Raw genomic sequence first — 16164 nt, 5'->3', positions numbered from 1 at the left:
ATCGTATTATTCTAATATTGAATAGATTATCGTTTTCAGTTTTTTTACTAGACTGAAAATCGAGGCTTCAAACAACATTTTCCAAACTCGGTTTCGACTAACTTTCATCGATTTTGGAACATAACAAATACTAGAGATGTACCGAATGTACAAAAATACAAAAGTATATTCTTTCAATTTCCATCCATCTCTTCCATCTTTTCTTAAGTCGATTTTTTAAATCAGATAATATAATTAGATGATGTATTACAAGACCTTTTAAAAGGAGGAGTCTCTCAGATTAAAAAAAAATGTCACCAATAATTGAAAGGATATCAGATGACTTGTCGCTTCTAGGGCCTTAATAACCAAAGAGAATGAGTTCCTGTGAAATCTGGGACTAATTCAATTTTCCCCTACAAACCTAAATGTTCAAATTTACTCATGTAAACGTTACTTAAAAATTTTGCAAAAAAATCATGGATGAGTTTTGTACCAAAACGAAGCATTTTAGACCCCAGGGTTTGAGGAATTTCAAAATGACCCCAAATCGACTCAGTCTAATGTGCATTGGACCAATAAGAATGTGTTCAGAATGTTCTCTGATGGTTGCCTAGCCTAGCTTTAGAAAAAGTGATCGAAAAATATTTGGCCAAGTTTAGAGAGAGTGACAAATATGTTTCTGTCTCTCTCCCTTTTAAAAATCGAAATAGAAAAAATCGCCATTTCAAATTTTGATGCCAAATGACCAAATATCAAACAATTAAGTAGGGTGTCGGAGATGCTTCTCGAGACGATCATTGCTTCTCGGAATCGGAAGATTTTTTCCACGTCGGAAGTGTGACGAAACAAATAAACTAAAATATTTATACTAAGAGCTTAATATCTGATTTATTGAAATTGTTCAAAATACAATCCACCTTAAATTCACATTTGATCTGTCGCTTAGAATTTGCCCAGAATACATTCAAACCAATAAAAAAAATTGAGATTTCCAACTTTAACGCCACGATGGAAGATTTTTTATATGAGGATCACTCGGATATTCCCAAAACAACTCAAAATGAAAAAACCTTTCTCGATGATGAATCATAGTGGATAAACCCGTAATTTTTCTGGCGCCCAGGAAATTATGCTTAACCAAACCAATTGTTATCATTACATTGATGAGCTATACTTATTTCACGCCTGTCATGACGTACTAAGTACACTTATCACGGCGATTAAATCGTTCCACGTTTGTCACGTGTTATCTTAATAATATATGTTGTAGTTCCCCCATTAGGAAAGCAAACAGCCAAAGTAAATATTTTCTGATTGAAGCCTTTTTATTTGCATAGCCACGTTTAGACCCTCACTCAAACTGTTTGGGCTAGATTGCAGAAACAGCAGCAGCAAAAAATTAGGCCGGGAAGCGCAACAACTTAAGATAGACAAAGAGCGCCACGTGGCCGAATGTTGCTTTATCAAACTGTGGAAATCGATAAAAGTTTCACAATTTTGCGTACGGAATGTCAACGTTGCCCGTAGGTGAGACTTAGTTTCATGAACTGCAGAAACAGAAAAAAAAGATACGGATATATCATCCGAAACCGCACGATAATTATTCCCCTACCGCGACAGATACAAATGAGTTATGATTTGTTTTTCAGCAGGTTACAGTATATAGGCTACTAACTTGAAGAAACAAGTAACTGAACAAACGATAAGCAATAAACTGAAAAATATGGAATAAACAAATTATGACAAAACTTAAACAGTTTTCGAAGGATTTTTGTTTAAAATTTTTAAACGTAAACGTTTTGACACTGAATTTACAAATAGGGTTTGATGAAATTAGATAATAGAATGTATTGGTAGACCCTTCCATTTTGATAAATGAAGACTTTCATATTCCATAAATGAAAAGTGCATGTTATCAACAAAAACAATTTCTGAGTGTATATCATAAATTCATTATCATTTATGCACACTTTTCGATTAAATAAAGAATTCCTCCCAGATTCTAAAAGATTGTTTATTTTTAATTAGTGCGTTTCATTAAATCAAAGATAGTCCTATTTTTTGTAAAAAATGGCTCTATAATCTTTTGAATCTTTAAGTTACATTGAGACTAAAGACTCAAGACAAAAAAAATAAATGCTCAGCTTCCATTAAAATAGTTCGCTTCCGAATAATGTTGAATTTTTTTTTTAAAGAAAGTATTTTTTATCAAAATAACTTAATCACACTTTTAATGCTAGGGGTAGCACAGGGTCAGCTAGTTCCTAATAAAAATGGACCAAAAAATAAAATGTTGTATTAGAACTCTAAATCATGAATTCAATTCAATTTCTGATTTTTTTTTATTTCAATCTGATTTCTTTACTTTTATTATTTATTTTTAATCCGACCTATGCATCTTTAAGTAATGTATCAGTTCCAAATGATGAATCAGATTCTGGTTTTTGAATTCTGGATCTCCATAAATAAGCTTACTACTATTTGAATTCGGCGTAAAAATCACGTATGAGAATTTCTAATATTGAATGCTTTGAATCACTATTACAAAAAAGCTATAAATTACAATCTTTTCTCAATAATGATACGACCTGAAAAACTAGATTAGCTTAGCTTAGCTTAGCTTGATTGACTACTCACATCCACCTGAATCATTGAACCCGAAATGCTTAGATATCAATTTCTACTAAATGAATTTCACGTCTGAAACAGATATTTATAATTGTTGAATAATGATATAGTCGTTTAGCTCTCATTTTTCTACACAAAATATGCATTTCGAAAACCATGATCGCAGGCGTGGCTTAGTAGAACGAATTCCACATAACCAATGGTTGCTACTCCGTGATTGACCGAGGCCATCAATTTTGTACTGATACGACCTGAAAAACTAGAATTCCTAATAAACTATCACATTTTCTGACGTATCCGGGCGGTGAAAATCTGGCAAGTTGTTTACAAACCCGGAAAAATGCGAGTAGATATATGAGTTCAAAATTTTCAGGACAATTCCCGGCAAAATCCTGGCTAAGCCGTGCAAAAAGTTTTATTCAAAAAAGCAAAGGCAAAGTAAAAAAAAAGACATTTGATTATTATTGAAAAACCCTTTCTTTTTCATCTTGGAAGCATCCTGGAAAATGAAAGACTTGCGTCCTTACTTTTTCTTTTCAACATACCTAATCTCTGGTACATGCATAGCAGAGATTATAATGGCTAGGCCAACCTTGTGGCAAATACCGCAAAAGTTACCGGAACAAGGGAAGGAAAAAAACGTGGAGTGCTCTGCCAAACGCTTCATATAGTTTTTTTTTTTAATAATGCAACGTTAAAGTATAAATCTGTAAAAAAGGTTGGATCTTACCAAATATGTTTTCAACGAGAGGATACATTTTGCACTGATCAAAATCCGTGCGTTTAAGTTTACAGGAGCAGGGCTGATGCGTTTTTAGTACTGGGAACTTTGGCTCCGGAACTTCTGAAGCCTCTTCTCACATTCTTCGGGTGTATAAAATATTCACGAGATTTTACATAAGCTACAGCACACTTCACAACAATGTTCATCATCGTGGTTAAAATCAGCTGGATTTGATGTTATTTTACACACAAAACTTTCGGGGCTCCACTTAGCAAAAATTCGCTGTTACTTTCCGTTAGCAAAAATATTTTTTTACTGTTGAGTTAGCACTTTCTGATTTCTTCTTGCATTTTGCTCAATTTGAGTAAAAATAACCCATTTGCTACTAATTTTAGTATTTACAGTAGCATGGGCTCAAACTTTTAGTTTGTACACGAACCGCGATGAGCGTTCCGTACGGGAATTTTTAGTTTTGTTTTCTTTTCGGTCGGTCGCGATTTCAAAACGTTTACAGAACGCTAGCGTTTTCGGAACAATTGCATTCCGTTTTCACCTGGTGGTTCTGGCATCAGATAGTACGGGCCGCTGTGGACGGTGGTTTTGAGTGTCCGTGAGGAATCCCGTCGGTAGAAGACCCGCTCGCCCGATTTGGGTGAGTACTATTCGAACTTGCTGCTGCGGAGCTGCTGCTGTCTATCGTTACCCCTACCTCCACCTACCTCTCCGGTTTGACCACCTTTAAGGCCTTCCGTTTACGCTCCACCGATCATCATGATATTGCCATAGTTGGCGCTGTTAAACCTGTTGCTGATGCTTCCGACGTATGATCCGGACTGGTGTCCGTCCGTCCTTTCTACTGCTGCCGTCGCCGTTTCCTCTACGTCATCGATGTCGTCTTCAAAGATTCCCGCACCAGCTACGAGCGAAGGAGGAGGAGGAGGAAGCAGAATGGCCTCTAAGGTTTCCAAGGCAAAACGGAAATCAACCAGCTTCTCAAGAGTACCCCACCTGGGTGGCCACACCGAAGGCCAACACTCTTCTTTTCGGAAAAAAAAACTTGTTCGGAAGGGCTGTACCGAAACCAACAAAATAAAATCGAAAAATAAGTAAGTGCAAAATGGACTGTAGATAAACCGAAAAATAGGAGGAAAGCCATTCTGGATCTGTGTTGCATTTCATGCTTAATGTTAAATTAAAATTTTCTTTTAGCGTTCAATTGTAATAAATCAACAATTACAATTAAAGAGCTAAAAGAAAATTTGAATTCAAGTATGTTTTTTTGTTATTTCATGTTTCCTTTATTTGCAGATCATCATTTTTTTCTGCCCCGGCTCGTTGTTAGCTGTTAATCATATTAATGTTCTGCCGATATCGGTGGATATTTGGCCCCAATCAATGGGCATCTACCAACTTGGAAATGGACTGAACCACCGGTTGATAATAAGAAGGATATTCTATGGGATCGTGCAGGACCGCGATACGCAAAATTGTTGCCGGAGTTAGGGTTTCCGTGTTCGCCAAAAAGAGAAACATGGCTCAAGGTTGGTAAATTCTTTTAAATTAATTTAAATTGCTCAATCAATAATGTGCCTCTCCCAAACAATCATCAAGGCGTTCTCAGTTACCTTATTGATAACAGTTTTTAAATCTGTTTTGAACTTGAATTTGAAAGAATTTTTTTCCATTATTTCAGATTTTCAAAATTCAAACATCTTTTGGAGATCAGCATGAAAAACGGTAATTAATTGATTTTATTGAACGATGTATGTTGCTAAATTAATTTCTTCATTCGTAGATTGGAATTAACAAGAGTGAGAACTTTAACAAAATCCTCTGTGCGAATCTATTATAACCAACAAAGATTAAACGGCTTCGTTTTTGGTATCACAAGGAGAAAAAGGGTAAGTTAAATGTTTTTTAAGGTTAATATCCTAATAAAAAACAAGGCTCTAAGAGCCACACCAGTATGAGCGAAAAACTGCTCTATTGAGATTAGAAAATGCTTTACAATTCTTTGAATTAAAATCTAACTGATATGCCAATTTAGGATTTCCTTAATTCTACTCTGATGCTTTTTTTGATCGATCGAAACTACAACTTTATAAAAAAAACATGGAAAATCGCAACACACAGAAACTTTAAAGCGTTTTTTCTTGAAAGTGGTTTTTTGTCCTATTGTTTTACTTTTCTTCCTTTTCTTTAGTCTTTTTTGATTGTCTATTGACAGATTTTAATTATCGATTGGAAAATTTAAGGGTCAACCATAATTAACCCTTCGTTTCATAAAGTAACAAATTTACAACAATTAATTAAAGCTGTTGTAACTTTTACAGAAAACCAAATAGTCAATTTTTTTCTTCATGGCAATAATATTTCTAACTTCAAGATAACGTTGAATTAAAAAAAATGACTTTATGAGTATACATATACGAACTAGACCAACTTGAATCTGAAAAATATGAAATATTTAAAAAAGCTTATTTTTCAGAGTTTGGACCTAGTCCAATTCACACTGCGAAAAAAAATTTTGTCTGAAAAAAATATTTTCGCATTTTCAGTAATGCAATTAACACAATTGAATACAATTTAAAGATTTTTTTGATTTTTCGTCTGATATAATGACCTTTTATTAATTGTTGCAAATTTGCAACATCATGCAACGGTAGCACCTTTAGTTACGTATAAGGGCTACAAAGTGTGCTTTCTAATGTTTCATCGTTTATAAAGTGTATATGTTTTCTGATGAAAGTATCATTATTTTTAATGTTATATTATCATGTTGTCGAGATATTTTTTAAATAATGCAGATGAATAAGCCTCTAACTGAACAAAATGGCTGACAACTGTAAAAATATTGGGGAAAACCAACAACAAATTCTTTTGGCTAGATCATCAACCATTCGTTTCATAAAGTAAAAAAAAAATGATAGCCATTACGAATCCCAGTTGGAAATCCTGCATATAAAATGAATTTTTTTTTTATTTTTGTAATGAATTTTATTTTTGAAGGGTCACATTTAGTACAAATTTGTGACTTTTGAGTAGTTAAAGTATTTATATTAATAATTAAAATTTAGAATTTTTCAAATGCAACCAGCGAAGATTTTTAATATAATCTTATAATCCCCGGAAAAGATTTTATTTGTTCGAAAAAAATACTTTCACATTTTAAGTGAATTAATATTTAACATCTTTTTTCTACATACTACTTATGTAATAAAAACGCATGTTCTCAATATGATGCAATGTTATACCCTAGTTTGTATCCCTTTGTTTCAGAATGTGCTTCAATTATTTTTTTATCGATTGTATAGTATTTATGTTAACAGTTTTATTGTTTTCATAACGAATTTGATATGGAAATTATGTATGAAGGTGACATGAAAATGGCAGTTCCATTTAAGTCCTACTTATAATTTTGTTTACTCTCCCAGACGCGTACCATATTCAACAAATGTTGTACGGGTAAAACCATTTTAAATGTATTTTATCCATCGGTTTTCTTTATAATGGAATATTAAACATATTTTTTGTTTTTTTCTTCATTACAGATTTTTTACTGAAGATCGCAAATTGTTTCTTCAACAATTTGCATTTCCTGATTTTCTAGTTACTTGATTTTTTAAAACTTTGTATTCCATGCACAATTATCGCTTTTTTATATATTTAAATGGTTTTAAAATTCAAACCATGTTGTCAGCCGAAAATGATTTTTTTTAGATTACTACATATTGCGCTAATGAACTATAAGCACGAAGATTATCATAAAACCTTTCACAAAAAATGAAGTTACTTAAAAGAACTGAATACAAGTCCAGAGCTTGAATGTTATACCAAAAACGACTTCTAATTTTGAAGTTCAAAGTATTGTTTTTGACAAGGTTATGTTTTCAAAAAAGTTGTATTGGAAGGACGTTCCAGCTTTCCAAATAGCACTTTCAAGCAAATGTGAAGAATAAGTCACTAGCTGGTATACTATCGCATAACTACCCCCAGCTTAATTCTGTGCCGAGGTGGTCAAGCCGCTAGCGAATACGCTAGTGCGAGTCTGGTTTTGGTATACTAGGCGTAATGGGTTCGATTCCAGGTATCGCCAGAAAACTTTTGGGTTCGAATGACATAAACGGCCAACAGGTAAGATGTACTTTATTGAAATTCTCATATATGAGAATGTTCAATCAGTTGCCCAGGCCAGGTAAATATTGACGGATGCCGGAGTTCATGTAGTAAACTAGGCCACCTGATTGACTCGTTCTTTCAAAATATACTTCCATCAACCCACGCAATACATTCAATCCATACGAAATATATATTGTATAACATATTTAATTCATACCAAACCATGGTGTAAGCTGCACTGGAGATTTGTCGAATTAATTAATCTAAATAATGCATGTAAGCACATACTTAGGCAGAAACTGCGGTGAATCCGTGCACCCATGGTGGATAACTAACATAAATAGGAACTACCCCTTGCTAAACTTTCAGCTCCAATGGTGCCCAGGCATTAAATTTTGGTAGTTCTTGAACTAAAACTATGATTAGTGCAAGATACATTAAGAGTTAACATTTATTTCTAACTGTTTTGTGTGAGGAACGGAAAGGTGTAACCGTTTCATGTTGTTGCAAATTTGCAACAATTAATATTTTGGCTAAATACTCGAAATATGTGAAAATAATATTTTTTCGTTATTTTTCCCTTCATGTACTCATCATTACGCACTATTGAGAATTTTTTCAAGAAAAAATAAAAAATCATGAAATGAAGGGTTAATGAGTTTATAAATAAAAGCCCGAAAGCTGAAACCCATTTGAAACCTTTGAATCTAAAATATTCATCTGAAATGTGTCTTGATCTGTTCAGGATGACTAGTAATTTATTTTGTTTTTCAATTCTCAGATACCGGAGGACGCAAAAGCTTTGGTTCATAAATCAATATCTTCAGTATTCGTGAAACGCCATTATGTTTCAAAAAATACCAGCGGGAGGTGAAAAACAACAGCCTTCGACCGGTTGTGTTCATTGCGTTGCTGTACTTCAAGGCCTTGTAACGACTCCCCACCTAAGCGGGTGTTTGAAATTGTACATTTATTGAAATTGTACATTAATTAAAATATAAAATAAAATGAAAATAATCGAAATGCCATTATACATATATTCATTTTTGAACAGAATCACAACGGATTATTCGAAATTTAAAATTAACTAAAATTCTAGTAATTTTTGGGGGTAAATAAATTTTTGCTTAAATTTTAGCAAAAATAATTTTATATGCTGAAAAATAAGTAAAAATTTAGTCCGGACACTTTTCCACTATTTTGCTAAAATTTTAGTTAGAAAAAATTGCTAATTTCATTGCTAACTTTTTAGCTGGTCAAATTTGAGCAAAATTTTGCTAATTTCCGACCTCGAAAATTTTGTGTGTAATCTTTTATATATTATTTCTGGGAAAACTTTTTTTAGCGCAGCGAAAATTTTGACGTCCTTATAAGGCAACGCCTACTTGAACCCACCACGAATTAATATTGACCACCCCTTTCAATTTTTAACTAGATCCTTGTTATTAAGCTTCTTGAACTTAGATACTCTCGATTTTCACATAAATTTTGAACTTTGAAATAATCTTCAAAGGCGTTACCTATATTTTTATTTAATGCGTTTTCACGATTTAAAGGCGCTGAAAGATGTAATTGTCTATTTATTCAGTCTACTGGTTTAATACATGTCATTTTTGAAAATTGGTGTTTATTACTTTGTTTTGAATATGCAGTTAATGCTAAAACAAATGAAGAAAAACTGCCAAAGATATTGCTTTGGTTATTCTACAATTTTAAAATAGATTATCGAAGTAAAAAGTCATGAGAGAAGGAACTTCAATCAAGATACTGAAATATCAACTTTTGCGCCACTAAAACCAGTATCGAAAAGCGTTTTTGTTTTTAGATACTTTTTTTGCTTGCAAAGTACAGTGCACGACCTAACTTGCTCAGAAATTTTCCGGACATAGGCATGGTCGTGTACATGCGGGTACTTTTTTAACACATTAAGTACCTATCGCGAAAAATTATAAGCCGGAAAACACCAAAATTCGACATTGGATACCTAAGAAACCACTGAACCAAATTTTTCAAATTTATTATTTTTGAGTTACTGAAATTATTGTAATACAATTTGTAGAATAAAGTTACAGCATTTGAGCTATGCTTCTAAGTATAACCCACTAGTGGCAAACGAAAAAACAAAATATCTCGTTTTTTGCCCGCCGCAATGTTTTAAGATACGCTTCTTGCAGATTAATCAATAAATATTTAATGAAATTCGATCGTCAATTACGAATCTTAGTTCTGAGATTGAATTAGAATGTTTAGTTTTTATTTCAAATATGAATGTTGAATGTTTTGCATTCTAGAATAAGATTTTTGTTAATACATTTTGATTCTTATTCTGAATGCTTAACATGCAGTAGATTTTGATTGTTAATTGATCAATTTTTATTTTAAAACTTTTTTTTTTAATTTACAAGTATTGTATGCGTAAATAAAATTTTTATTATTCGTTTTTATCAGTTTTGAAAAGTATTATTACAAAAAGGGACTCAAAAATATGTAAGACCAGTTTTTTGACAATAAAACTTTCGATTACCTGCTAAATGCAGGGTTACATTTTGAATCCCTTCAAAATGGTTGAGAATTCATTCAAACCCCACTTGTTCAAAAATGTACTTGCTGGAAAATCTCTGTTCCATTTAGAAAATAAAATTTCAAAAAATTCTATAACTTGTAGGTAAAGTTATCATTTCAGAATAAAAAAAAAGGAATACGAGCTTCGAAACTCTTATCATTTGAACAAAAAAATTTAGTAGACAATGATTTTTATTTGTCCACTCAAAACTTGGTAACATCTTACACAACATGTGTTGTCATCTGCCTGTTCTCTGTTGGTAGCTTTTTGACCAAATACTGTAATTTTTCAAACAAGACAATAAACAACACAGTTTCATCATTATCATTATTATGTACATTTTAGGTACATTTCCTACTGACATACATTGTTTTCTTTAAAATACCTACACCCACATTCACAATAATGGCTCATTTAATCATGAAGGACACCGGTCTTCCCATGGCCATTGTCAATTTTCGCAACGTTCTTTATGAATGAGATGTTTTGCGGAAGGAACAAAAGGTGGAATCATGCTGTCATACTTATGTACCATGAATCACGGTACTGCTGCTAGCTGTGCTAAAAATTTGAAGACATGATGAATTGTTCTACAAATTTGGTATTCTTCAACTAGACATAACTTCAAACAAGTCTTTTGTAGACTGAAAGATAATGAAGATAAATAAATATCTTATTCCAAAGTTTTGATTCGAATACATATTGATTTTTGGGCCATCTTATTTTAAAGGAAAAAGTCTTTTTGGGTCACCATTTATTAGGATGGTAGGTTTTACCGGATTTTTGGTAATCCGGTATTTCGATATTTGTAAGTGTAAGAAGTTAGAAAATCTGAAAAATTGCAAATTGAAAAAACCTTCGAAAAACAGCAACCTATAAAAGATTTCGTATAGATGCGAAAAGGTGCCAAATAACGAAAACGGTTTAATTCCATTTTTTTGCATTTTGCTAGATGACTACAAATATCTTAATAAAATCGAAAAAATATATCCTTGTGCGAAATTTTTAGCATTCCGTAGCTGATTAACAGTCTTTTTTCGAAGCATGTTTTTTCGGATTTTTTTTTGTAAGACTTTGAATAACGGAAAACTGAATGCTAGCTAGCTTAACACGTTCGTCGCCACGCTCATTTTGGTAGTTTTACTAGCCGGGCCCAAAGAAATTCTGGGAGCGAGAAAGAAAAGAGGGAGAGTTCCCAGATTTGCAACGTGTGGCTAAACTGAGCGACTAACTTGAGTAAGAGAGCGTCACCTGCTTTTTGATGTGACGGGGCCCCCCAGGAAATACACCCGTCACCCGAATATGGGTGCCGTGGCGACGAACGTGTTAATGTTGTTTGGGAAACGTATTTGAGTTACATTACAAAATTTCTAAAACTGTAAATCTTGTAAAAATCGGCTGAGAAACAAAAGAGATATAGCGGTTTTAAACGAGGAGTGTTAAATTGACACTCTGATCTGATTAGGAAGCTTTTTTCCTGAGCATTCAGGGTGCGTCCGCTCAAAATTTAACTTTCGTGGAAATTCGATAGAAGGCTAGTGAAATAATGCGCTCATTTTATATCTACATTTGAATTATTACATTTCTCAATTTTTTTTTAATTGCCTCTACTTTTAATGGAAATTATACTTGATAGATTTGAACTCTTGAAAAGTTGAACTTCAAACTTCCAGATGACTTCCAGACGTTATCATCGTGAACACGTTATCTTTATGACATAACCTGTGGCTGAATTGATGGTATCAAAACACATCAGTGGAAATAAAAATTGGTAGACTTTTCAAAATCACCATTTCACCAAGTCAACTAACTTAAAATGTTGAATTGTTTTAATCAATCAATTTACACTATTAAGACTTAAATTCCTATTTAATGCTCTTTTAATTTGAACTTGACAGTATGTTTTATCGAGAAATGCATATATTTATTTTGTTTTGGATATGTCACATAGGCTCAACCAATGTCATGAAAAGTTTAACATTCTAATGTTGAATTTGAACACATAATTTTGACATTCAAATGAAGGAGCTTTCCTGTCGTTTTTCTCTATCTACTTCAGCATAAAGCATGAAGCACTCCTTACAAAAATTAAAAAGATCGATCTTTTTACTTTGATTTTTTAGGTGGATCGATCCTGGAACCATTCAGCTAAATCGATCTTGGGAATTGTTCTTTCCCAGAAGATCGAACAATCCTAATTGACATTCCAGAGCCGATTAGGGTTAAAGACTCATGCACTACCGCCATAATATTCGCATCCATTTACCGAAGCCATTCGAGTATCTTTTTCTTACAAAAACTTGTATCGAAATGTTTAAGCAATTAAAAAATCCAGCATGAATATTGCATTAGTTTTTGATATGATGAAACAAAATTAAAAAATTGAAGTCCAATTACATGTCTGAGAAATCAACGAAACATACTTATACAAATTTTATAAATCGACTTTAATTGCCAATTCTACTTTGCTCTGGTCGAGTAAAACAATCTTTTGATGAGAAATCCTGATTGTTAAAACATATCGGTTATACATCCTGCCAGAAGCTTTATTGAGGACAGTTGCAAGAAAGGTTAGTTTTTTTTTTGTATTCAATATTTCTCTTTAGTTGCGGCATTTCCTTCTCGTAAAGCCATCATGAATCACTTTCATGCTTTCTGAATGAACGACACTTCAACCCCCTCGCAATCTTTTCGTTGTTAATGAACGAACACTAAACGATTTACGCCCAATCAAAACTTTTGAATTCGCAATCACCTATAACCAAAAGTACAGCTATTAATTATTCTACTGAAGTGTTCCTTTCACGTTCCATTTCGCGATTCGAGAGGACAATGATTTGCATATTTAATAGCATCTTGCGTATCGCGCGAATATTAGGGAAAAACACCAGGTACCTTTAGGTAGGAACGTGAAGACTTTGAAAGTAGGTTCGGAAAATCACAAAATCTTTTCAGCAGTGAGGTGCGAACAAACTTCTCTATCAAAAGGCACGATGCCGAAATTATTGTTCTCTCGATACAACAATGACACTTTGAAGTTATTTCAAACCAGTAAATAATCATAAGACTTCAAACCGGTTGAAAGTGTCGTGAAATTTGTTTCGAATCACATGGTTATCTGATGGATTGGTTAAAACCGTTCAAATCAACATGTCAAATTGTTAAATATTGTTTCAACTCAGTTCAGCGTTGTACCTAGGAATTTAATTTTTTAACATCGAAATGTAGCTACAGAACATTCTCTACCTAATACAAGTCCAGTCAGATTTCATTGGAGGCTTATCTATAAATATTATACATTTCATTTTAAAAAAATTTGAAGGGTGATCACTGATTGAACTTGGATTCAAAATGCTGACAAATAATGTATGAAAAAAATCACTATTGATTGGCTCAAAAAATTACCTGTTAACATTGCAGCTCAATTGGGCTTGGGAGTGCCTTGAAGCGCTCAAATACCCGAATTTTCACCCTCAAAAATCACCAAAAGATATCCGATAAATCGTAAAATATATGAAACTTCGAGATCTGGTGTTATTTCGAAACATATTTGCCTTAAAATCGACATTTCGGTCCTGATTTGTTTTTCCGAACTTCTGTGGATTTATACGAATTATTTGAGAACTGGCTTGCTGAACAATAGCCAATGAATTTTCATCATTTGAATGTGTATGAGACATATTGATTAATTTTCACTATGGTGGTTAGTTAATTTTCTATAAAGATGACATAGCTGTAGGAACGGAAGGGGGGGGGGGGGTTTAGGGGTTTACTCAGAACTGATGCCAAAACCTCAAAAACTAATCTCACATTCAGGATACTGCTACACTGCTTCTTTCGGCAAAAAGCTTCGAAATAGCGATTTAGAAAAAAAAATCCGAATCTGTTTTGTAATTCAAAATTTGTATTCAAATTCAGATTCACAATACGGATTTAAAAAAAATTAAATCAGCACCAACACGTTAAAAGGGTCTATGGTCATTTATGACGTTTAGAGAAAAACGTGTTTAAAAATTTTGCAACTTTTTAAATCGCTAATTAAAATTCATGCTGCGTAGGATCATTCTAAATATGTTTTTATCGATACGAGGGTATTATCATGGAAAATAGCTTGCAATTGTTTATAGTACCTAGCTGTAGTATGAATTTCGTCTAAATATTTTATACACCCTTTGCTTTGTACTGTATGTCTCATATGTGTGAGTGAGATGGAGATAAAATTTTATTTTTAATGTTTTGTATCTGGACCGTTTGCTTTATTGTGGAGTAAAGATGTATAAAACAATTTGTGTGAGGGTAATGTCATTTTATGGCTCTAATTTTTTTTAAATCCTTTACTCAAAGTGCATTATAAATTAATCATACGAAAACTGATAAACTAAAAACGGTATTTGTGTTAAGTAGAACTCATATTGGGCTATTTGAGAAAAAAGTAATATCAGACACAAAAGGAGTAGGCTTTGTTCGTTTGGTGACGGGTTTGTTTTTTTTTCAGCAGCAAAATCCAAAAATAAGAACATTTGTAAATTTGTCATTTCAACAAGAAAAGAATCTATTTGTGCGGACACAAAACTTCCGGATCGGATGAGGTTCCTGCACTGGAATGGAATTAAGCCGATTTGTCCGCAAAAACCTGACCATTGAGTTCCGGTCTTGCTTTCCGGGGAAGTAAAATTCAAAACTGTGATAAAAGGGGCAAGAACCGCTTGCAAGTGTGTTTAAGGTGCTTCCCAGGTCCTTATTGCACAGAAATGGTCGTTATGATTTTTGAGGCAAAAAATCGTGTTTATGAGGAATAGGTTCGAACCAATCGAAAAAATAAACGAAGGAGTGAGAGCAAGCAGGAGCGGTAGCGGATATCAACCCCAAATGATGTCTAACGAATGCGAAAACTTTCTGAGCAATTGGACAAAGATAAGTATTAAAATAATTAAAATAGAAATAACTATTTTTAATTTTCAAATCGAGGATCTGTAGTTAATTGACACACAGATAATACATGTACCGATGTGTGTATTCATATAAGTGGTTAAAGAATTTTTTTTATTAATTCGCTCACGAGAGTTATCAAAGTTTCGTTTTCCAAAGTATTTAAAGCTCAAAATCACAAACTTTTATCTAAGTCGTTATATTTCTAGATCAATCATGATGGACTGTTTCATTTCGGGATTTTCTGAGAAACTTGTTAGGTCTGTAGCGTTTCAATAAATGTTGAAAAATTCCGTCAAACCAAAGATTGACAAAGACTATTAGATTTTAAAAGAACATACTATTAATCAGTAAACATAGAAAGCTAGATACAATCATGAATCACTTGAGAATCTTTGAAATCTGTTTGAAGAATTCACGTAAGGTGTGATGATAACAATCATTTACAAATCAATTACTAAAGGAATGTTCTTAGCTTTACGAAAAACAATCTTCAGTCTCCAATAATCTAGCTGGTGTTGAAAGTGACAGTGTTCGTAATCAGTAAATTGGGAAATATTTTATATTTTGGCAGGATTTCTAATATTTATAGGCTTATTGTGATTATTGTATAGCTTGAATAGAATCACACGGAAGATTTCTTGTAAAGGGCTTTCATCTCTTGATTCACTTATGACAGACAAGTTAAAATGTTTTTCAAATTCTGGATTCTAAATTCAATTCATAAACAGAATTTATATTTTTGTTTATGTGAGGATGTTTAAATTAAAATATTGAATGAAATTGACTGACAACAAAACCAAGGTAAAACGAATAAGTCAAATAAAAAATAAAAGCTTTTTCAATGGTAAGTGGTTTTTGCAAGTAATAACACTGTATTATTTTAAACATTCCAAATATTATTTTGTTCTGTTTAGTTTATTAAAATTCAAACAAATAGTTTGTTTATTTCAAAATCAAGGCTATTGATAAGAGCGTAAAAATTAGATTAAAATATTCATTGACACTAGTCAAAAGTGTCTCCTGATCATATGCTTTCACCCAAATCTCCGAACCAAATTTTTTGCTAGGATGCAGAGGTGACCTTGGTCCTAAAGCACGAATTATTTCTTTCATCCCTTTCTCTCTTTTCCAAACTATCTATTGACTACTAGGACGTGGCCGGCGCCGTTATTGGTGATTAAAGAGAGAGCATCAGTTTTGGGCATTGTGAATGTGT

Source organism: Uranotaenia lowii, chromosome 2 (assembly GCF_029784155.1).
Source record: "Uranotaenia lowii strain MFRU-FL chromosome 2, ASM2978415v1, whole genome shotgun sequence".
Taxonomy (NCBI): domain Eukaryota; kingdom Metazoa; phylum Arthropoda; class Insecta; order Diptera; family Culicidae; genus Uranotaenia; species Uranotaenia lowii.
Note: the sequence above shows the minus strand (reverse complement) of the source record.